This window comes from Erinaceus europaeus, chromosome 4 (assembly GCF_950295315.1).
Source record: "Erinaceus europaeus chromosome 4, mEriEur2.1, whole genome shotgun sequence".
In the NCBI taxonomy this organism is placed as follows: domain Eukaryota; kingdom Metazoa; phylum Chordata; class Mammalia; order Eulipotyphla; family Erinaceidae; genus Erinaceus; species Erinaceus europaeus.
In genome coordinates, this window is record NC_080165.1 from 153,641,936 (window position 1) to 153,664,272 (window position 22,337).

At 48.3% G+C, this 22,337-nt stretch overlaps 1 long non-coding RNA gene across 1 annotated transcript in view; it reads right to left on the reverse strand.

Moving 5' to 3' along the window:
- Positions 1-18,094, reverse strand: part of LOC132538335 (uncharacterized) — a 111,375-nt gene extending 93,281 nt beyond the window's left edge. The window contains exon 1 of the long non-coding RNA XR_009549732.1: positions 18,040-18,094. This is a non-coding gene — a long non-coding RNA (uncharacterized LOC132538335). The remainder of the gene's footprint in view (positions 1-18,039) is intronic.
- Positions 18,095-22,337: the final 4,243 nt, after the last annotated feature.

The window sequence follows — 22,337 nt, forward strand, 5'->3', positions numbered from 1 at the left end:
ATTTGCAGGGAAAGTGCTATCTGCAGAAAGACCACCATATATTACAACAAAGCATTGTCCTATGATCTCCCAAACTTCCCTGCTGTCACTGCTTACCAGCCACTTCAACCCCTGAAAATTGTTGATTTTTTTTTCTGAGCCTAGTATGTTTTTCCCCCAAGAAGGCATACAGTATGCAGTCTCTCAGGTCTACATCTTAGATATTGTAATTCCTTAAGACAAACTTGCCTGGTTCCTACTTGCTTTACTACTGTAGAAAAGGTAGGGATCCCCAAACATAATTATGAATTTCTTTTTATCTTTTTAATTTGATAGGTTTTATATCTTGGACTCTAAATCTCTATGCTTAGGTGTTGGTCTGCTTCTAAGACCCCTTCTGTTGCATTGCTTAACTCTGTGGACTATTTACATCATCACTGTTTTCATTGGTTTAGTCCCCACTGGTTCGCTCGCTTTTTCCTTCTCCCCACCCCCTATCCTATGTACATCTCTTCTGACCTGACACTTCTGCCTCAGGAGATATATATATAGGACAGGGTTGTGATTAGAGCTAGCTAGCTTGGACTGCATCCCTGCTTGTCAATAAAGATTGAATGCATTCCCAGCTCAGCCATGAGTCCCTGGTCTCTCTCCCACCTGCGAAGCTAGCCCAACATCTGGTGCCTGAAACAGGGACCGGCACCAATGTGGGACCTAACCCGCCCATCCCCCAGATAAATAAAGCCGTTTGGCTACCTATCCACTATGGGCTGCCTTTCTACTTATGAAGAGGTTTCCCAAAGCCTCTACTCTTTCTTCATGAGACAGTTTCTCTGTCTCTGTAACATTTTGCTCTGGCCCACACTTTGGTTCCCTGACTAGGAACTTTGGTTCCTTATGACCATGATCATAGAGCTTGGGAGATGCACGGAGATTTCCCCTGGGACTTTCTGTATTCCCTCTCGCATGTTTCCCGAGGAGAAGGACTACATTTTGCTCGGGGCCACACTTTGGTTCCTTATGACCCTGATCATAGAGCTTGGGAGATGCATGGAGATTTCCCCTGGGACTTTCTGTATTCCCTCTCGCATGTTTCCCATGGAGAAGGACTACTCTAACTTGAAGAGCATTCTCCGGTACCCTGACAGTCCCCGAGAATGAAGACACGTGGTTAGTTCTACCCTCCTGATTAGATTCTTTCTTTGATGGGAAGACGTTTTTAAAAATGGGTGCCTGCAGCAATCCAGCAGGAACCCTCAGAAGCACCCTAAATGGAATTTCGAGGAGCTTTTTGGACTAGGACGCCCTCCGGGGACTCATGATGCTGCATGGTGAGATCTGGATAATCTGGTTCAAGGTGAAAGAAGCAAAAACTGCCTACCGATTCCCCCTCGTTGTTCTCTCTGAATATCTTAAGTTTGCTGTCTGCTTTCAGTTGCGTTTCATAAGAGAGTGATTTGAATGACTGAATTTTTGTATGACATTGACTTTACAAAAAAAAAAAAAATTCTGGATGCAGCCATGATTTATAGAGACATCCAGAAACAATCCAAAAAACTGTTTTTTCCTCTTTTGATTTTTCTTTTACATCTTGGTATAAATGAGAAACTTTTTATCCTGAAAACTGTATGAGTATGGGCAGGGTGGATAGTGCAATGGTTATGTTAATGATTCTCAGACCTAAGGCTTCTAACCCTGGTCCTTTTATTGAGTTTAAACTGTTTAAACAACCTTAAAATCATACTAGAAAGGACTTCCAATTATAATGGAGTTATCAATTATAGTAAACTTCTAATCTGCTACAAGTTTTGTTTGACAAGTAAGTGAATTACAGCTGTCAAGTCTTCACATGAAAAAGCATCTGCTCAAATGAAATCCCTGGAAATCCGTTTGGACCTGTTCTCTGACATCACCCACAAGATGGCACGACTACAGCAGCCCCACCCCCCCAAAACCAATGATGTGACCAGACATGACCTGAAGAAACAGATTCACAGACTCCAAAGCTCACTCTCTGCAGAAAAGCGGAATTCTGGTGGCTGACCTTCCCCATCGAGACAGACGTGCAGCATTTCATCCCCTGGCATTTCTTCCGTGGTCATCTGCTTTGGACTGACACTTCTATTGGACTTACTGGCACACCTGTTGGACACTTTACACAATTTTATAGCAGTTTCCCTTTATGCTGCTGGGTTTCTCAAAGACTGACCGCAGCAGTCCATGGACTTTGCAGCCAGATGCCTTGGGACTCTATAGGCTATGCCCCCTCGCCTGCAGACCCTGTCCCCAGAGGAAGGACACCCCCCCCCCCCGCCTTACTAGGTCCTGCCTCCAGAGGCAGGAAATGTCCTTTGAGGCATGAAGCACCTCCAGAGGCAAGACATGCCCACAGAGGCAGGAAACGCCCTTTCGCCTGCTAGACCCTGCCCTTTAAGACAGGAAACTCCCCCTCAGGCCTCCCCTTGGCATCACACTGGTTCTTGCTGCTCTCTTACTTGTTCCTCCATGTCTTGTGCCAGTTCTTTTGAAAATGCCTGTATGATATAGGTTACCGTTCACCACACATTCCTGATACTATGGCCATTAGTTAAAAAGAAAGGGGGAAGTGTTGGTCTGCTTCTAAGATCCCTTATGTTGCATTGCTTAACTCTGTGGTCTATTTACATAATCGTTGTTTTCATTGGTTTAATCCCCACTGGTTAGCGCTTTTTCCTTCTACCCACCCCCTATCCTACGTGCATCCTCTTCTGACCTGACACTTCCACCTCAGGAGATATATAAGACAGGATTGTGATTAGAGATAGCTAGCTTGGACTGCATCCCCGCTCGTCAATAAAGATTGAACTGCGTTCCCAGCTCAGCCATGAGTCCCTGGTCATCTCTCTCCCACCTGCGAAGCTAGCCCAGTTTTAGGTACATATTTAGTTTTTTATATATGTAATTTATTGATAAACTGACCTCCTTAACTTTGTGTCACTGTCTGTTCCTCAAAATATTGATTCTAGTGATATTTATTCAGTGTGGTATTAATATAATCAGTCTATTTATTATCTTTTAGTATATGATGTTCCATCTGCTACAAACAGTATCTTGCATGACCCTGATTTTCAATCCATGCCACAAATTTCTGTTCTTAATTATGCCATTCATACTATTAATAATTAACATAATTGTTGACACAGTTGAAATAAATTCTACCACTTTGCTAGATGTTTCCAATTTGTTTTCGTTTCTTCTATTTTTTTAATTTTCTACCTGATTCTGAATGGAGTATATTTCTGTGACTCTGCGTGTTCCACTGCTGGCTTATTAGTGCTCTATCATGTGTTATTTACATAGAGAAAAGGAGAGAGAGAGAGAGAGAGAGAGAGAGAGAGAGAGAGGGAGATGGAGAGGGAGAGGGAGAGGGGGAGAGAGAGGGAGAGGGAAAGGGGGAGGGGGAGGGAGAGGGAGAGGGAGAGGGAGAGGGAGAGGGAGAGGGAGAGGGAGAGGGCGAGGGAGAGGGAGAGGGAGAAGCAGAGTCCCAAAGCTTCCTTCCCTCAAATCTAGGTCTCACATGGCAAAGCAGCACATTACCCACCTTTCTTCTATACACGTCTATATTTTTCTTTTTTAATTCAGATTATTTTTTGTCATCGCTGAAGCTTCCCTGCTTCAGGCCAGCTTTTTCAGATTAAGAGACAGAGACAGAGGGAGAGAGGGAAAATTAACACAGCACTGGATCTTCCTGCAGCAGGGGAGGCTGAACTTGAATCTGAGTTCATAGAGGACAACGCAAGCTAGCTAAGCTGTCTCTCTAGCCAAGTACATGCTGTTCACTCTGCTTGTTTGCTTGGTTGGCTGACTGTCACCAGACATTTGCCGCTCCCAAGCAACTTTTTCAGGTAGGGCACAGTTTGAACGTGTTTGTATGCATGGGGAAGCAAGAACATTATCCAGGTGAGCTATTTGCCAGAGCTAGAACTATAAATGTTTAAATGCTGGATCTTCCTAAACACACACACACACACACACACACCAGATACTTATCACAATATGCCTGCAACGATTATCTCCCTTCCCATGGTACAAGCAACTTATAATTTCAGACATTCCCTTCCAAAATTTGAGTATCATTATTTCGCAGTTTATTATTACTTCTGTTGTATTAAATATTTAAGAATGCTTTCAAGCAATTTAAAGCTTGATTCATTTTGTTATTTTCAGACTTCTATTTATCTTTGACTTTCCATCATTTGAATATGACATTCAGAGGTATGTGTGCCTGTGTGTGTGTGTCTGTACTAAGCTGGTATCATTATAACTTTTCAATAGAAATGCCAAAAATAGAACACTTCTTTAATTACAATGTATAAGGTCCATCAATGTGTTGGGGGCTCTACATATTACTTAATTTTGTATTTACAATCACCATGCAAAGATCTTGTAAAATGTAAAGGTTAGAGTTAAGATGGTATGGACAGGCTGCGGTCTCTGAGCTGGTAGTGATCCCATGGAAACTGCCACAGTATACATCTGCTCACAGATCCACGTTTCTCTTCTGTACAATCCAGTGCTTGGAGACCCTTGTATAAAATAGATGAATACCTGTTTTTAACAGTTCATACATAATTCACAGTCCTGTTCCCTTTTCTCTTAACATCATTTTCGTATTTTCTATTTCATTCATGTCACAATCATATCTCCAAACACATTAAAGTTATTTCTTAACCTTCTTCTCATAAGAACTTATCATAACTGAGAGCAATTTCTGTTTCCAAGCCAGTCTGCAATGAATTCCAAGATCACATATTGCCCCATACCCAGATGTTCACTTTACTGTGACTGACCTGACAGTTAGCAGGCAGTTCTGAGGAACTGAGTGATACTGCCCTTGGGTTTCAAACTTGGATTTAAGGAGCATCTGACTTCTTTGCAGAAATCAGTCTTCTCAAGGGGGATACTGAAATAGGTTGAAAATCACATGTATGATATCAATTAAATCGACTTCACTGAGTATAGGAGAATCCAGAGCTGCACTCTAGCACATAGGGTTCTGGGGAGAGACGAAGAAGAACGCGTGTGTGTCAGGGACAAAGGCGGAAAGAGGACACACTCATCTTCACTCTGCCTCTTTGATAAGGAGAGGTGAGAATTCTAGCTCAGGTCACAAGAGAAATGAGTTACTGGCTCTAAATATCACTGACAACCAGCTCTGGCATTCACACCAGTCACCCGCCGTTCCATTTCTGAGGCTCTATATCATGTAAAATCTTGAGGCTTCGCTAAGTATATGGAATGATTTTAAATTGTTTGAGGACATCCCAAAACTGGGTAGGGCCAAAGAACCTGGACATCCACCTGGCTCTACTGAAGCCACTACAGATGGTGACAGCTCCAACAGTCTGTCCCTCTTGAATTTATTCCTGGTAGGACAGCATTGTCTAAATATTAGATGAGGGTCGGGTGGTGGAGCACCTGGTTGAGCACGGACCCAGGTTCAAGACCCTGGTCCCCACCTGCAGGGAAAATGGTGAAGCAGGGCTGCAGGTGTCTCTGTCTCTCCCTTCCACTCAATTTCTGGCTGCCTGTATCCAATAAATAAATAAAGATAATAAAAATTTAAATATCTCATGACGCACGCAACATTTATGTACAATTCTGGCTTGAGGTCACCTCTGCAGGTGTTACTGAGTACTCACTAACCATGACTCAGGGAAGCACCAGGAGCGTGACTATTAATAAGAAGCTGTGTCAGACTAAGCGGGTGAGAGCAGCACACAAAGGTGCTGTGATGCTGAAAGCCACGAGATGGTCCAGGCAACACTAAGGCCTGAGCAGAGAGAGAGGCCACGCATCCCGAGCTCGGCAGAAGCCTTAGAGTATGACAGCACGCACAGACTAAGGGAACTGTCTACAACAGAGTAAAATAAAGCAGCAGTGACTTTTCCACTTAGAAAAGTTGAAGCACCCAGAAGTCGGGTGGTAGCACACATGGCACGAAGCGCAAGGACCAGTAAGGATCCAGGGGAGTCACTTCACAGGTGGTGAAGCAGGTCTGCAGGTGTCTGTCTTTCTCTCCCCCTCTCTGTCTTCCCCTTCTCTCCCTATTTCACTCTGTCCTATCCAACAATGACATCATCAACAACAATAATAATAACCACAACAAGGATAAAACAACAAAGACAACAAAAGGAAAAAAAAAGCCTCCAGGAGCAGTGGATTCCTGAGCCCCAGCAATAACCCTGGAGGCAAAAAAAAAAGCCATAAAAAAAAGGAAAGTTTAAGCACCCTCTACATTTAAAAGCACTAGGAAAACATAAGCACACAGATAAACATATATATATATATGTGTGTGTGTGTGTGTGTGTGTGTGTGTGTGTGTACATATATATGCCCCCTTATTACTGAACTTTTTATTGACAATATAATCATGAAAAAATAGTTGTTTATTATATTCCACAGCTTCAGTTTAAACTTTTAACTCCCTGCTATAAATCTTAGACGTATTGCTCAGACACGTGTATAACCTCCATAGCTGGGAGTAACTAAGAAACAGGTTCTCTTCTTTAACTGTGAGGCATCTGCTTTCAGTGCTTCCTCGCTTCATGCAGTCCGAGAGGTTACTGTGTGAGCACACTCCTTGCCTGTGGGAGGCCTTGGATGGAATGTTTACCTGGCCTCTCTCTCTTTTCTATAAAATGAATATACCCTTAAAAGGTTCCTGGGGTTGGGAATCCGGAAGTAGCACAGCGGGTTAAGCACACATGGTGCAAACCGGTGTAAGGATCCCGGTTTGAGCCCCCAGCTCCCCACCTGCAGGGGAGTCGCTTCAGGTGTCTGTCTTTCTCTCCCCCTCTCTGTCTTTCCCTCCTCTCTCCATTTCTCTCTGTCCTATCCAACAATGACGACATCAATAACAACAATAATAACCACAATGACAAAACACAACAGGGCAACAAATATTAAAAAAGGTTCCTGGGCTTCTGCCCTAGTGAGAAATTCATTTCTCAGCTCACACGCCTAACACAGTCTGTCATGAAGAAGTATCAGGGTCGCACCAGCCACGGCATAAGTTAGGAGCTGTCCCAAACAAGCATTTAGTAAAGTCTTTAGTCACTGTTGGCAGTCAGTTTCCCTGGGTCTCTCATGGGCTGCACATCTGACGAAGGCAGCACTGGCTACTTCCGTCCCACACTATTTTTAAGACATGTTTGAAATGTAGTCTCAGAAGACAGCAGCAGCACATCTCCCTAGAGTGGAGGAAGTGTCCCGACCACCGTCACAGAAGGTCTGTTTCCCTCTCACTCAGGGCTCTGTGCCGGGAGTCTAGGTGGCATTCTGTGTGTCCTGTGGTGCCCTGTGGTGGCTGAGGCCCTGGGGACATGGTGTAAAAACACGGGGATCATGCTCTGGCTATAGTTATAATAAACCACCCTCCACCCACGATCCAGCTGTCTGATGTCTTCTGCCACCACCCACAAGTATGGGGCAGGCTGCTACGTCAGCTTAAGAGAGGGACAAAGGGGAAACCCTCAGCAGAACCTGGACTGGAGCAGGTGGATTGCGCCAAAGTGGAAGGCTCTGGGTGGAGGGGAGGGTTCACATTCTGGATCCCCAAAGTGGAAGGCTCTGGGTGGAGGGGGGGTTCAGCATCTGGATCCCCAAAGTGGAAGGCTCTGGGTGGAGGGGGGGTTCAGCATCTGGATCCCCAAAGTGGAAGGCTCTGGGTGGAGGGGAGGGTTCAGGATCTGGATCCCCAAAGTGGAAGGCTCTGGGTGAAGGGGGGGTTCACGTTCTGGATCCCCAAAGTGGAAGGCTCTGGGTGGAGGGGAGGGTTCAGGATCTGGATCCCCAAAGTGGAAGGCTCTGGGTGGAGGGGAGGATTCACATTCTGGATCCCCAAAGTGGAAGTCTCTGGGTGGAGGGGAGGGTTCAGGATCTGGATCCCCAAAGTGGAAGGCTCTGGGTGGAGGGGAGGGTTCACATTCTGGATCCCCAAAGTGGAAGGCTCTGGGTAGAGGGGAGGGTTCAGGATCTGGATCCCCAAAGTGGAAGTCTCTGGGTGGAGGGGAGGGTTCAGGATCTGGATCCCCCAAAGTGGAAGTCTCTGGGTGGAGGGGAGGGTTCACGTTCTGGATCATGATGGCAGAGGAGGACCTACTGGGGGGTGCATTGTTATGTGGAAACTGGGAATGCCACCCACGTGCCAACTACTCTATTTCACTGTGACTATAAACCACTAAGGCCCCCAATAAAGGACGTAAAAGCAATCATGTCTCAGTACCTTCTAATTTTTCCATGATGCTTGTCATGACAATGGGGTACCCACAGATAGTGGCTCTCTTTCTGGGAACGGAAAAATGAAGGTTTCATAAAGCAGTTGGTAGGATTTGAGGGAAATCTATGGACAGATAGAATAAATTGTTTGGTCCTTAGGTTAAAAAAAAAAAGGTACTCCACTTTATTTTCCTGTTCACAAAGAGTAACTGCTAACAACATAGCCGGCTAACAGAAAGCAGGAGACATAGCTGTTCTGCTGCTAACTAGCTACTCCGTGGACAAGTTTCCTAGCTCTGATCTGTAGAATTACTCACAACAAGGAGTAAGACTCTAACTGCTGTAACGATATTTGGGTAAATAAAGGTTGCCCCCATTTCAGACAACAGAGAGATGCACAGGTCTATGGACTGAGAACACCAAGATAAGAAGCCAGGTGAGCTGCTCCTGCTTTTACTGGTTCTCGTCACCCAATCTGGTCCCCTACGCCTACACTGAACTTCTCTGTTCCAGTCTCTTGGAAACAGAGCTGGCAGTCAGCTGAGGTCAAGAACAAACACCTCATCACAGACCCCTGCAAGCATCCACCCGGCTTTGACCTAGCACGTTATGATTGGGCCCTCCTCAATCGCTATCGTACAGGCCATGGCCGGTGCGCCGCTATGTTCCATCGCTGGGGAGCCAGAGACGACCCGAACTGCCCCTGCGGCTCCAGACAGACTATTACCCACATAGTCAACGACTGCCACCTCTCCAGATTCAAAGGAGGTCTCGAAACTTGACATCAGGCTCAACCTGACGCTGTTGACTGGCTACGGAAGAAGGGCAAACGCTAGAGGAAGGGTGAAAGCACTGGGCGGGCAGACTGCTTCCTAGCTAATAATAGCACGCACAATGACAAGAGAACCCCTGAGGTCTGTCTTTCTAGCATTTAAAACAGATATATTCCTCATAGAAATGTCTTTGTTACTCAAAGGTCTTGGTGTCTGGTTTTATTTTGGCAGGACAGGGAGCAGTTGGGGGCAAAAGGGGAAAGAGAGCGAGAGAGACAGCAGCACTCACAAAGCTTCCCACTGCAGGTGGCGACTGGGGCTTGAACCATAGGTAAAGCACAGGCGAATTTAGTTTGAGTCATTAAAAAGAGTGTTAGTTCTTCCTCAGGAAGATTTTACTGAAATAGGAAATATCCTGTGATGAATCACAGCTGTGGCATGGGCTAGCATCTGGGTTATAATTGCTGTGAACTGGACTTGGCATGCTAATAAAGCTATCTTTTGGAGGTTGACTGATATCGAAAGAAATGCATTAGGTCCCTGAGACTGCCACCAGTGAGCAGGGAAACTCTCCTATTCCTGATGGTGGACTGTGGGGTAGACCCTTGAGGCCACCGTCAGCATGCAGGGAAACTCCCTGAGATCTGATGTTGAAATCACAGAGTTCAGAAAAGGAAGCTTAGCAGCCGATGTCCTAAATTAAAGGGATTTCCTTAAAGAAGATGGCCACTGTGCGGGTCACAACCAAGTCAGTCACTGGTTGCTAAACTCTCAGCCTTACCACAGTTTCTGAAGCCATGGGATTCAGGACACAGACAGGTTCACCAGGGCTAAGACTAGAATCAATGAGCTATTCTCCATTTAGAAGGTCCAATCTCAGACGCTTCTTGGGTCTTAAAAGTTAGTGGGGATTGAATACTAAAATAGTATAGCTACCCCACCCAGATTAACTGGTGAGACATCGTTGATACTAATGGCCCTATCAAATGCATCAGATAATCATGTCTGCTCTAAAGATTCACCACCAGAGCAAACAAGGTGAATATACTTTCAATTACCTGCTTAAAATCAAACACATTTTGATAAACTATTTTGTCGATTTTAAATTGCTGATAGGTGTTGCATGTGTTGTTCACTGGCTCTGTTTCTGTGTGTGTGAGCAATTTCACATATTATAAAAGGTTCTGATCAGAAAGATTGAACACATTACTATTAGTGGCTTTTATCAGTATACTTATTTCTTATTATAATTTTATTAGTGCTTTAATAATAACTAGCAAGGTTGTAAAGTAACAGGGGCATTATTCCACACAGTTCCCACCACCAGAATTCTGTGTCCCAACCCCTCCACTGGAAGCTCTGTTTCTTTCTCCCACTTCCTTCCCCTTCCTCGAACATCTAAGTTTCTTAGAAAGCAAAGTTGACACTTCAAGTTTACACTAAAATTATGGAATTAATTACACTTCCTCTAGGAAAGGCACCTAGGACCTACAGGGATTGAAACAACTATGGTGTTCATTAGTGAGACTGCCATAATAATAGGATTGTGTAAAAAACAAATTTGTGTAAAAAACAAATCTTTCTCAGAGTTGGACAGGAGTTAATGTGAGAAGCAACAGAAGCTCCTTTTCATATTCTTCTCTTTGAAGAGCACAGGTCAGTCTTGTGCCAGGACCTAGCCATGGCTAACCTCCATCCATTTGGCAAGACATATTGTGACCCAGTTTTAGTCGTTTTAATTTGCCTCTCAAGACGACCTGTTGAATGATTTGGTGGCCACCCTACACTAAAGTCAGACAAGATTTCATGTTCATGTCTGTTCTCATCTCTCCCTCCAGTGATGCTAATAGGCTGTCTGAGGTAAGAACCTAGACTATAAAAAAAGAGCCTAGACCATGTTCATCCTCAAGTCTGTAGTCACCACTTCAATGTTTGTCATGAGAAAAAGACTCCCAATGAGTACAAAGGAGTCAAATGCCAAAGAGACTGGGTCACGGGCTCCTTAGAGAAGTGGTTCTCCTTTCAGTCACATCTGCATCTTAATGGGTTTTAAGAAGACCAGTTTTCAAGACAAGTCTTGTTGGTCTCAGAATGAGCCACCCAGCCAGCAGCCCAAGATTATCCCACTGTCCCTCAAACCAGGCACAGCTGAGTAAGGGATCATGATCCACATGATGTGACGGAAACGGCCTCATCACTGGTGTGGCTCCTGGCTCCTGACCGGGAGCAACGACCAGTAGGAATGTATCTCAAAGTTTGCTTGGGGAGAGACACAGCTCATGGTGCCCAGAGGGCACAAGCCTCGCCAGGCATGTGGCCCAGGTACAATCCCAGCACCCAGTGGCAGTGCCACAGAGGGCGGGGTTCACACAAGTGCTTATTTATTCCCCGCCCCCTCTCTCCCTCTCCTGTTTCTTCTCCCTCTTTCTTTCCCTGGCCTTCTCTCCTTGTCCCTCTCTCTCCCTCTCCTTCTCCCTCTCTCTCCCTCCCCTTTCTCTCCTCCCTCTTTCTCTCTCTCCTGTCTCCTCCCTCTCCCTCTTCCTCCTCCTCCTCTCCCCCTTTCTCCTTCTCCCTCCCCTCTCTCCCTCTCCCCTGTCTCTCCCCCTCCTCCCCCTCCCCACACCCCAGCTCCTCAAGAACAAAGGAAGTTTTTGCCAGTAATGTTGGTTTTTTATTGATTCAGTCATTCTCCTCGACTGATCTGTCTGGCCATTACTGGAGGGAAAGCTGAACATGCCGGATCAAATGCAGCTTTCTGCAACTTTGTAAAGTAAATTTATCTTTCCTGGTAGCCTACACTACACACACAGACACGTAACCAGGAAACAACAAAAACGAGGATGCACAAAGCTCTCTGAAGTGAGAGTTGGCAGCGTTTCTACTAGTGATTTGCTACTGATGTACACAATCACGAGAGATCGGGGGTCTGATTCCACACTGTTCCCACCACCAGAGTGGTGTCCCCATCCCTCCACTGGAAACTGTCGTGGTTCTCCCACGGTCCCAGATGTGGGCTGGCTAATATTTCTATAACTGTCCCAGATGTGGGCTGGCTAATATTTCTATAACTGTCCCAGATGTGGGCTGGCTAATATTCCTATAACTGTCCCAGATGTGGGCTGGCTAATATTTCTATAACTGTCCCAGATGTGGGCTGGCTAATATTTCTATAACTGTCCCAGATGTGGGCTGGCTAATATTTCTATAACTGTCTGTATTTCTATACGTTTGCCCATGTCTTCTGTGGTCCTGCCTTCTCTTCCCAAGTCTCCTCCACTGATGGCTACTCCCCAGTGTCTTTCCTTCCCTCTGCTCTCTGGGTCCTGATGGACTTGGAGCTCAGAGCGTTGTAGTCATCCTCCCCTAACATTTCTCTCCCTCTGGGCTCAGAAGAAATACTGTATGCATTGGGGGAAGTATATATCAATCAAAGGACAGTCACTGTCCCCGTGACAACCTTTATCAGAATCATTGACGGAGTTAAACATAGGTCTAAGTGAGACCCACTAAAATCTGAGATGTAGTTCCTCTGTAATTTGAGGCCAGCCCTCACTAACCTAATGCGGGTTTGGATACTACGAATGGTACTCAATACCTTAGCTACTAGGGCTGGCAGCTTTTAGAGACTAAAAAGGAACTCCAGGTTTACTTCTACTGGTCTGCTTATAAACACTAAAATGAATTCTTTAGAAATATTTCCCACCAGGCTATTACTATAAGTTCCAGCAGATGTGTCCACATCGTACTGCATCCCAAGATTCACCTTGGCGGTGGGCAAGAGCAGGGAAACATCGCTTCTAACTGTGGTGACCATGGAACCGGGCATTCCCTGAGGAAGTACAGACGTTCATTTCCTTAATACTGAAAATGATTTCTTCCTCGTTACTTCCCTAAAATAAAATAGGATGAAAACTAATTTTATTTTACAAAGTAAGTGCTGACACATGGAGTCAGGAAACCTGGATTTTAATTCCGGTTTTGGTAACTGCTCTAGAACCTTGCTGTCAGTGAAATGATAAAAACAGAAGATGGGGGGAGTCGGGCTGTAGCGCAGCGGGTTAAGCAAAGGTGCAAAGCACAAGGAGCGGCATAAGGATCCCGGTTCAAGCCCCCGGCTCCCCACCTGCAGGGGAGTCACTTCACAGGCGGTGAAGCAGGTCTGCAGGTGTCTGTCTTTCTCTCCCCTCTCTGTCTTCCCCTCCTCTCTCCATTTCTCTCTGTCCTATCCGACAACGACAACATCAACAACAACAACAATGATAACAAGGGCAACAAAAGGGAAAATAAAAAAAGAAAAGGAAAGAAAAAAAAACAGAAGAGGGGATTGAATACCCTTTCTATCTCCAATCCATATCTAAATTCTCTGATTACTTCCGCTAAAATTCAAGTGTTTGATTTGGAACAAAATGAATTTTAGATAGTCAAGTGTAAAGTCTCCGATTCTGTTTCTTTTCTGGAGGAACTTTAATTGTGCAGAAGAGTGGACCTTATGATAGCATTATTCTGATAGCATCGCTATATACATCCATTGAAGCATCATGCCAGCTTGAAAGTATTCTTTACTTTCACTCTCTGAGGATGCTTCTTGTGAAATATCCATTCCAGTAGAGAGTAGACGTAGAAAAGAAAGCTGCTTGTAAACACTTATGCAATAATTTGAGTACTTAAAAATACAAATTAAGAATTATCTTGAATTCATAAAATTCTAAAACATTATCTAATACTTGTCAATTATACAGGTTTGTGAAAATGTAAAGGAAAACATCCACTGAACTTAATGAAAACAACCAAAGTGTATAGATGTGAAAACATGAGGAAGGGCCGGGTGGTGGCACACCTGGTTAAGCACAGGTCACAGGTCTGAGCCCCCGTCCCTAGAAGCTTTGCAAGTGGTGAAGCAGGGCTGCAGGTGTCCCTCTGGCTCTCTCCCTGTCACTCCCTTCCCTCTCAATTTCTGGCTGTTTCTATCCAATAAATAAATACAATAAAAAATTTAAAAGAAAATAAGAGAGGCACACATTAAGCTGAAGAACATTTATGTAATTGTCTCTTGACTTAATCTTGTTTTCATAAGGTGCCAATCATTTTACTCCAATATAATTTTAGATGTATTCTAACGTGTGTTTTTAGGACTTTGTTTTTAAATGTATATAGAACTTCATTTAGAATAATTTACAGACATTAGGACTTTGTTTTTAAATGTATATAGAACTTCATTTAGAATAATTTACAGACATTAGTTTACTTATAGTCACTAGAGTTCTACTAAATAAACAGGCCACTTCATTTAAATTATGTAATTTTACTGTTGTATTTAAGGAAATAATTCTTTTTTTCTTTTTTAAATATTTTTTAAATATTTATTTATTTATTCCCTTTTGGTGCCTTTGTAGTTATTATTTTTGTTATTAATGTCATCATTGTTGGATAGGACAGAGAGAAATGGAGAGAGGAGGGGAAGACAGAGAGGGGGAGAGAAAGACAGACACCTGCAGACCTGCTTCACCGCCTGTGAAGTGATTCCCTGCAGGTGGGGAGCCGGGCTCGAACTGGGATCCATTCATCAGTCCTTGCGCTTTGCGCCACGTGCCACGTGCGCTTAAGCCTCTGCACTACCCGACTCCCAGGAAACGATTCTTAAAATTCAAGTTGGAAAACAGCTGCTGGCTCAAGGACCTAAATAACAGAATGGGTCTTTATTACAGTTACCTTTGAGTAAAAATATAAACAAGTATCCCTGCGTTTTCATCCTTTGTGCCTCCTCTTTCTTGTGTGTTTCTCCTGTTCTTAGTACTTTCTATTTTCAGTTCACAAGCATATATATACATGCACATGGTTTCACTGAAATATCCAACTAATAAATTTTCATTAATTAAATCATCTACATAAATTCCACAACTTTAATTTCCCTTTCCCGTTGAAACACCTAATGTAGACTGGTCCCAGCCTCTGGGCGGCCCAAGATTATGAACATTAGAAGGTACAACATAGCGTAGTCAAAGATGCACCACTCAGATATTGGTGTCTCTCTCTGCTGTTGCCTGTCCTTCCTGCTGATAAAGGCACTGAACTTGAGAAGGTCTACCTGAGTTTGAACTCAGGAAGAGATCGAACCCAGAATTCTCAGCACCACACCTAACGCAGATGAACTAGCTGCATTCCTACAGCCAACTCTGAGATCACTGTGATGCTGCCTGTTACAAGTACCCACCCTGATGAAGGCTATGCAGTTCCGACATTGTATGTGTCCCACTCTGATGCTGACGAGAATCACGCCAGCCTATGGGACCGGACCTGTCACAGCCACGACTTCAGGCAGTGATTGATCAAAGTCAGCACTGCTCCTTAGTTTCTTTCTTCCTTTTTCTATTTAGATGTGTTCCTCCCAGTGAAAGTCATTACTGTTGCGTATATTGCACAGGCTAAGTGACCCACAGTTACACAAAGGGTAAACATATTTTAGAGAAAAATTCAAATTACATTTGACTTAGTATATAACTCACCTACTAGTTATTTACCTGATAGAACCGCACCTGAGTGTACAGGTAGTGTGAAGTCTTAATATTTAGCTGTGAATACTCTTCTTAGTCAAGTACTAGACTGAACCTACTAAAATTTCCAAATTGAGAAAACCGAGCAGCAAGCATGGCTCACAGCTCCTCCCAGCCTTATGCACAGGCCCACAACCCTGACACCAGCTGTGGCCGCACACACTTGTTCACACCCATCTCCTCAGTGGTGTGCCCAGTGCATTTCTGCCGACTTCTAAACAGGAGAAAGAGGTGAAGAGCAGGGTACAGTCTGAAACCCTGACATCAGGAAAGGTAAGGCACCAAGGTGATTCTCTCCAGACACATTTGCTACACAGCCACTCAACTCCTTCTGGTGTCTTTGCTCCTTAAGGAGATGGAGCACTCATCTCTGTCCATCAGCTAGCAGGACAAGGATGCTGGTGAATGATTTTCTCAAACATAATAGTGACAACAAAAGCCGTGAAGTATTCAGCCCAGACACTGTGTGTTCAAATGGTTCTAGCTTATTATTATTATTTCTGAATACTTGTATCTGCATAGCTTACGACACAAATCTTGTAACCAAGGATTCCACAGAGTAAGATGTGCTAAAATATAATGTATTTTCATCTGTTTTTAAAAAAGAAGTCCTCAATTATGTAAGAGCATGTAAGGCTTTAATATATGAGAGGGTCTGGGGCACAAATATTAGCATTTAGATTGTCTGTCCCTGTGCCCCTCACTCCTCACTCCTTCATCTTCCTAGCACAGTCCTTCATGGGAAAAACTCCTCCCTTCCTTCCCTCCTCTCTTCTCTTCCAGGCCAATTAGAAATACTAAGATGTCAAGCCTGCTTTCAGCAGGAAGATCTGCTTCCCTGTGAAAACTTGAACAAAAGGCCGTTTGGATGCAAAGATACTGCACAATGCCCCAAGCAGCCAGACCTTAGGGCTTTCTGGAGCTGCATTCTCTGATCCTCTAGATCCCTCTCTGAGCCACTAAACCGCAAGTAAGAGAAGGGCTTTGGCTTATTGCAAATACAAAGCAGATTTTAAAGGGTGAGTTTGGTGCTGGGCTCCTTCAAGATAAAGCTTCTTATCCCAGAGAGTTACTGAGCTGCTGGTAGTATTAAAGCTGGGAGAGCTATCACAGGTGAGGTGCGGGTTTCAAACCTGAGTTCAGACTGATGGGGGTGCGGGGCAGGTAAAACCAGGCTTCCTGCAGTCAGCTAGGACGCCACCAGCTGAATGCAAGGGCTCTGAGAAGTGTCAAGACTGGTTCTCTTTCCAACAACAACAACAAGTTTCGTGCAAAGGGCTTTTCTGTCCTTTTCTCTCTCTCTCATGTGTGATCATACTCTAAAGACCCGTCCAGGTGCTGAGGACCACAGTAGCTGCTCAGAAGTCAGCTTCCTCAGACAACACATTTCGCGCTGGCAATGAGGTCAGAATCCACTGGGCCACGCACTCTGCGAAGGCCCAGAGCTCACAGGACAGGTGTGGGTCAGGGGCAGACCGCAGAGACAGGCCTGTCAACATGGGGGGGTCAACAACAGACAGGGGGTGGGTTAGACCCAGGGAAGGGCAGGTGTCAGCTTCCATCTGGCGGGAGGGGGTAGGTCAGACCCGGGCAGGTGCCAACTTAGTCAGGGGCGGGGGGCTGGTGCGGGGCCAGGCGGCAGGAGCGGGTTGGACGCGGGGAGGTTGGGACCCGGGACGGGCAGGTGGTGGCGGGCATCTGCGGGCTGGGGCAGGAAGCGGGGCCGTGCGCCAGGCAGAGGGAAAGCTGGGGGCTGGGGACTGGGGGGTTGGGGGCTGGGGGTGAGGGGGCCTGGGGTGGGGGGGCTGGGAGCTGGGGGTGGGCGCTGGGGGTGGGGGTTGGTGGCAGGGGATGGGGGCTGGAGGCAGGGGCTAGGGCTGGGGGTGGGGGTCCGGAGGCGGGGGCTGGGAGCAGGGGGCTGGGAGTTGGGGGCAGGGGATGGGGACTGGGGGCTGGGGGTGGGGGCTGGGGGCGGGTTGCTGGGAGTTGGGGGGCAGGGGATGGGGACTGGGGGCTGGGGACTGGGGGCTGGGGGCTGGGGGCGGGTTGCTGGGAGTTGGGGGGCAGGGGATGGGGACTGGGGGCTGGGGACTGGGGGCGGGTTGCTGGGAGTTGGGGGGCAGGGGATGGGGACTGGGGGCTGGGGGTGGGGCTGGGGGCGGGTTGCTGGGAGTTGGGGGGCAGGGGATGGGGACTGGGGGCTGGGGACTGGGGGCTGGGGGCGGGGGCTGGGAGCAGGGGATGGGTGCAGGGGCTGGGGGCTGGGGGCGCCGCAGCCGCAGGTGAGCGGGACCCAGCAGCAGCCGCCGGCCATGGGGAGGGTGCGGCGTGGCGTGGTGCCGTGGACCGCAGCAGCCCCGCGATCCGGGATCCCGAGCCCGGTCGGGAGGCGGAGTGGGCGCCGGGGGCTGCTGCGGTCCACGGCCGGGGGTCCGGCACCCACACCCCGCGTCCCACGCTTCCTGCCCGCTACTCACCGACCCGGGAGGGCGCCATGGGCGGACGGCGGGGAGCCGGGGGCGCGGGGTGCGGTGGAGCCGGGGAGCCCGGTGCGCGGAGCGGGAAGAGCAGGTGCGCGGTGGAGACGGAGAGCCGGGAGCTCAAAGCCGGGCGCTGGGTGGCGGTGGAGAGTCGGGTGAAGACGGAGAACCGGGCGCGGGGAAGACGGAGAGCCGGGCGCGGGGTAGACGGAGAACCGGGCGCGGGGAAGACGGAGAGCCGGGCGCGGTGTAGACGGAGAGCCGGGCGCGGGGAAGATGGAGAGCCGGGAGCTCAAAGCCGGGCGCTGGGTGGCGGCGGAGAGTTGGGTGAGGACGGAGAGCCGGGCGCGATGTAGACGGAGAGCCGGCGGAGAGCGGGGCGCGGGGAAGAGGGAGAGCGGGGCGCGGGGTAGACGGAGAACCGGGCGCGGGGAAGACGGAGAGCCAGATGGCGGCGCGGGGAAGACGGAGAGCCGGGCGCGGTGAGGACGGAGAGCCGGGCGCGGTGTAGACGGAGAGCCGGGCGCGGTGAGGACGGAGAGCCGGGTGGCGGCGCGGAGGAGCGGAGCGCGGCGTAACCCCGCAGGCCGGGCGGGCGCTGGGGAGGCGGCGGTCGCGCCCCGCGCTCTGCACATCCTCAGCTCCGCCCAAGCGGCCGCCGGGGGCGGGGGACGAGGCCGGGGGCGGGGCGGGGAGCGCGGCGGAGGGGCTGGCAGAGGGCGGGAGGGGCGCCCGCGAGCAGGCCGGCCCCAGGGAGGCGAGGGGGCTCCAGCAGCCGCCGGCCACCCCCAGCCAGCCCGCTGCGTCCCATTCGCGCCCTTTCTCGCGGCTGCTCCTCCCGGACCTACCGGGGGCCTGGCTGGGGTGCGAGTGCGGGGCGGGGCGGGGCGGGGGGCCTGGGGAGCCCAGGACAGAGATGGGGCGGTGGGAGCATCACCAGCAGGACAGGCACCTGCTCCCCTACAGCCCCACTGCTGGGCCTCCTGGTTTGCAACTCCTGGCATCTCTCTGTTGTCTTTCTGCTCAGACAGGAGAGGGCACTTGCCATTACACCTGTGCGGGACAGGAGAGGGCACTTGCCATTACACCTGTGCGGGACAGGAGAGGGCACTTGCCATTACACCTGTGCCGGACAGGAGAGGGCACTTGCCATTACACCTGTGCCGGACAGGAGAGGGCACTTGCCATTACACCTGTGTCAGACAGGAGAAGGCATTTACCATTACACCTGTGTCAGACAGGAGAGGGCACTTGCCATTACACCCGTACCAGACAGGAGAGGGCACTTGCCATTACACCCGTGCCGGACAGGAGAGGGCACTTGCCATTACACCCGTGTCGGACAGGAGAGGGCACTTGCCATTACACCCGTGCCGGACAGGAGAGGGCACTTGCCATTACACCTGTGCTGGACAGGAGAGGGCACTTGCCATTACACCCGTGCCGGACAGGAGAGGGCACTTGCCATTACACCCGTGCCGGACAGGAGAGGGCACTTGCCATTACACCTGTGTCAGACAGGAGAAGGCATTTACCATTACACCTGTGTCAGACAGGAGAGGGCACTTGCCATTACACCCGTACCAGACAGGAGAGGGCACTTGCCATTACACCCGTGCCGAACAGGAGAGGGCACTTGCCATTACACCTGTGTCGGACAGGAGAGGGCACTTGCCATTACACCCGTACCAGACAGGAGAGGGCACTTGCCATTACACCCGTGCCGAACAGGAGAGGGCACTTGCCATTACACCTGTGCCGGACAGGAGAGGGCACTTGCCATTACACCTGTGCCGGACAGGAGAGGGCACTTGCCATTACACCTGTGCCGGACAGGAGAGGGCACTTGCCATTACACCTGTGTCAGACAGGAGAAGGCACTTACCATTACACCTGTGTCAGACAGGAGAGGGCACTTGCCATTACACCCGTACCAGACAGGAGAGGGCACTTGCCATTACACCCGTGCCGAACAGGAGAGGGCACTTGCCATTACACCTGTGTCGGACAGGAGAGGGCATTTACCATTACACCTGTGTCAGACAGGAGAGGGCACTTGCCATTACACCCGTACCAGACAGGAGAGGGCACTTGCCATTACACCCGTGCCGAACAGGAGAGGGCACTTGCCATTACACCTGTGTCGGACAGGAGAGGGCATTTACCATTACACCTGTGTCAGACAGGAGAGGGCACTTGCCATTACACCCGTGCCGGACAGGAGAGGGCACTTGCCATTACACCTGTGTCAGACAGGAGAGGGCACTTGCCATTACACCTGTGTCGGACAGGAGAGGGCATTTACCATTACACCTGTGTCAGACAGGAGAGGGCACTTGCCATTACACCTGTGTCGGACAGGAGAGGGCATTTACCATTACACCTGTGTCAGACAGGAGAGGGCACTTGCCATTACACCCGTGCCGGACAGGAGAGGGCACTTGCCATTACACCCGTGCCGAACAGGAGAGGGCACTTGCCATTACACCTGTGCTGGACAGGAGAGGGCACTTGCCATTACACCCGTACCAGACAGGAGATGGCACTTGCCATTACACCCGTGCCGAACAGGAGTGGGCACTTGCCATTACACCTGTGCCGGACAGGAGAGGGCACTTGCCATTACACCCGTGCCGGACAGGAGAGGGAACTTGCCATTACACCCGTGCCAGACAGGAGAGGGCACTTGCCATTACAGGAAAACGCATGCGAAACCCCTTCCCATGGTAAATAGTGGGTCAGGTCCTTTCCAAATTTTATCGAGTGGGTCTCTCCATTTGACCTTAATAGATGGGAGGGTAGATGGTGTTTGCCAGTGAAAAATGATAGGAGGTAGGTCCGAGTTATTGTAAATATTAAAGAGATTTAACGTAGTTAAGGCTTTTGCTAGCTGGATATTCGGGGGATACACTCCTCCTTTAATTTTATTTAGTTGAGCCTTAAGGATTTGATGGGCCCTCTCGACAATGCCTTGTCCCTGTGGATTATAGGGAATGCCTGTGGTATGAGTAATGTTCCAGAGGGAACAAAAATCTTTAAATTGTTTGCTGGTAAACACCGGTCCACGGTCAGTTTTCAGTTGAAGATGTAAACCCATCACAGCAAAACAGGAGAGCATATGGCTTTTATGCTTTTTAGCGCTTTCTCTTGTCTGAGCCGTAGTCCACATAAATTTAGAAAAGGTATCAACTGAGACAAACACATATTTTTGTTTGCCAAAGTTTGGTATGTGGGTGACATCAATTTGCCAAATAGCATTAGCTTTTAAACGTCGGGGGTTAACCCCAAGGGTCTGGATAGCAGGTGTTTTTATGAGACTTGCACAGGAAGAGCATGTAGCGAGGATACGTTTTAACTGTGGTACAGGAACATCAGGAAATCAAGCTCGAAGGCCTTTAATATTAACATGGATTAGAGAATGGAAATCAGCAGGATCAGAGACAGAGACTGGGAAAGTTCCTGTGGAGGCAAGGTGGTCAACGGCGGCATTCCATTCAGACAGGGAACCAGGAAGAGGGCTGTGGGAACGAAGGTGTTGAATATACAGTGGTTGGGTTCGAGAACAGAGTATAGAGGTGATTTGAATCAAGAGAGGGGAAAGTGGGTTGTCATCAATTTTCACATAAGAACGAGCAAGCCATGGAAGTAAGTTAACAGTGTACACACTGTCAGAAAAAAAGGTTGAAGGATTCTGGTACAGCTTTTAATGCAAGGAAAACAGCATAAAGTTCTTTGTACTGAGGGGAATTCTCAGGAAGCTCAGTAAAGAGAGGTTTAGGAGATTGTTTGTCTGGGTAATATATAAGGGCAGCAGCTCCCTTTTTTCTGCCATCAGTAAAGATTGTAGGAGCAGAGGGAATGGGATCCCGAGAGAAAAGTTTAGGTGCTAGTAGAGGCAGAAGAGGTAAAGAAGCTATCAATTTATTAGAAGGAAAATGGTTATCTATTTGTCCTGGAAACCCCATGAAGCTTATTGCAAAGTGGGAATGATGGCGTACGAGCCACTCTGTATCTGTGAGAGAAAAGGGCAGAATAATTAAATCTGGTTCTTTCCCTAAGAGCTGCACAGACCTATTTCTCCCTTGGCGAACCATGAATGCTAAGATGTCTATCTCAGTGAGGAGTCTTGGAGCTCCTCCTAGTGGCGTGTGAAGCCACTCGAGAACCCCATGGTCTTACCACAATGCCCCTACTACTGTGGGGGTGCAGTTGAAGATTAGAAGGTTTACCGGAGAGGAGGGGGAGAATTGAACAAGGTGCATGTCCTGGAGGGCCTGGTTAACCCTCTCCAATGC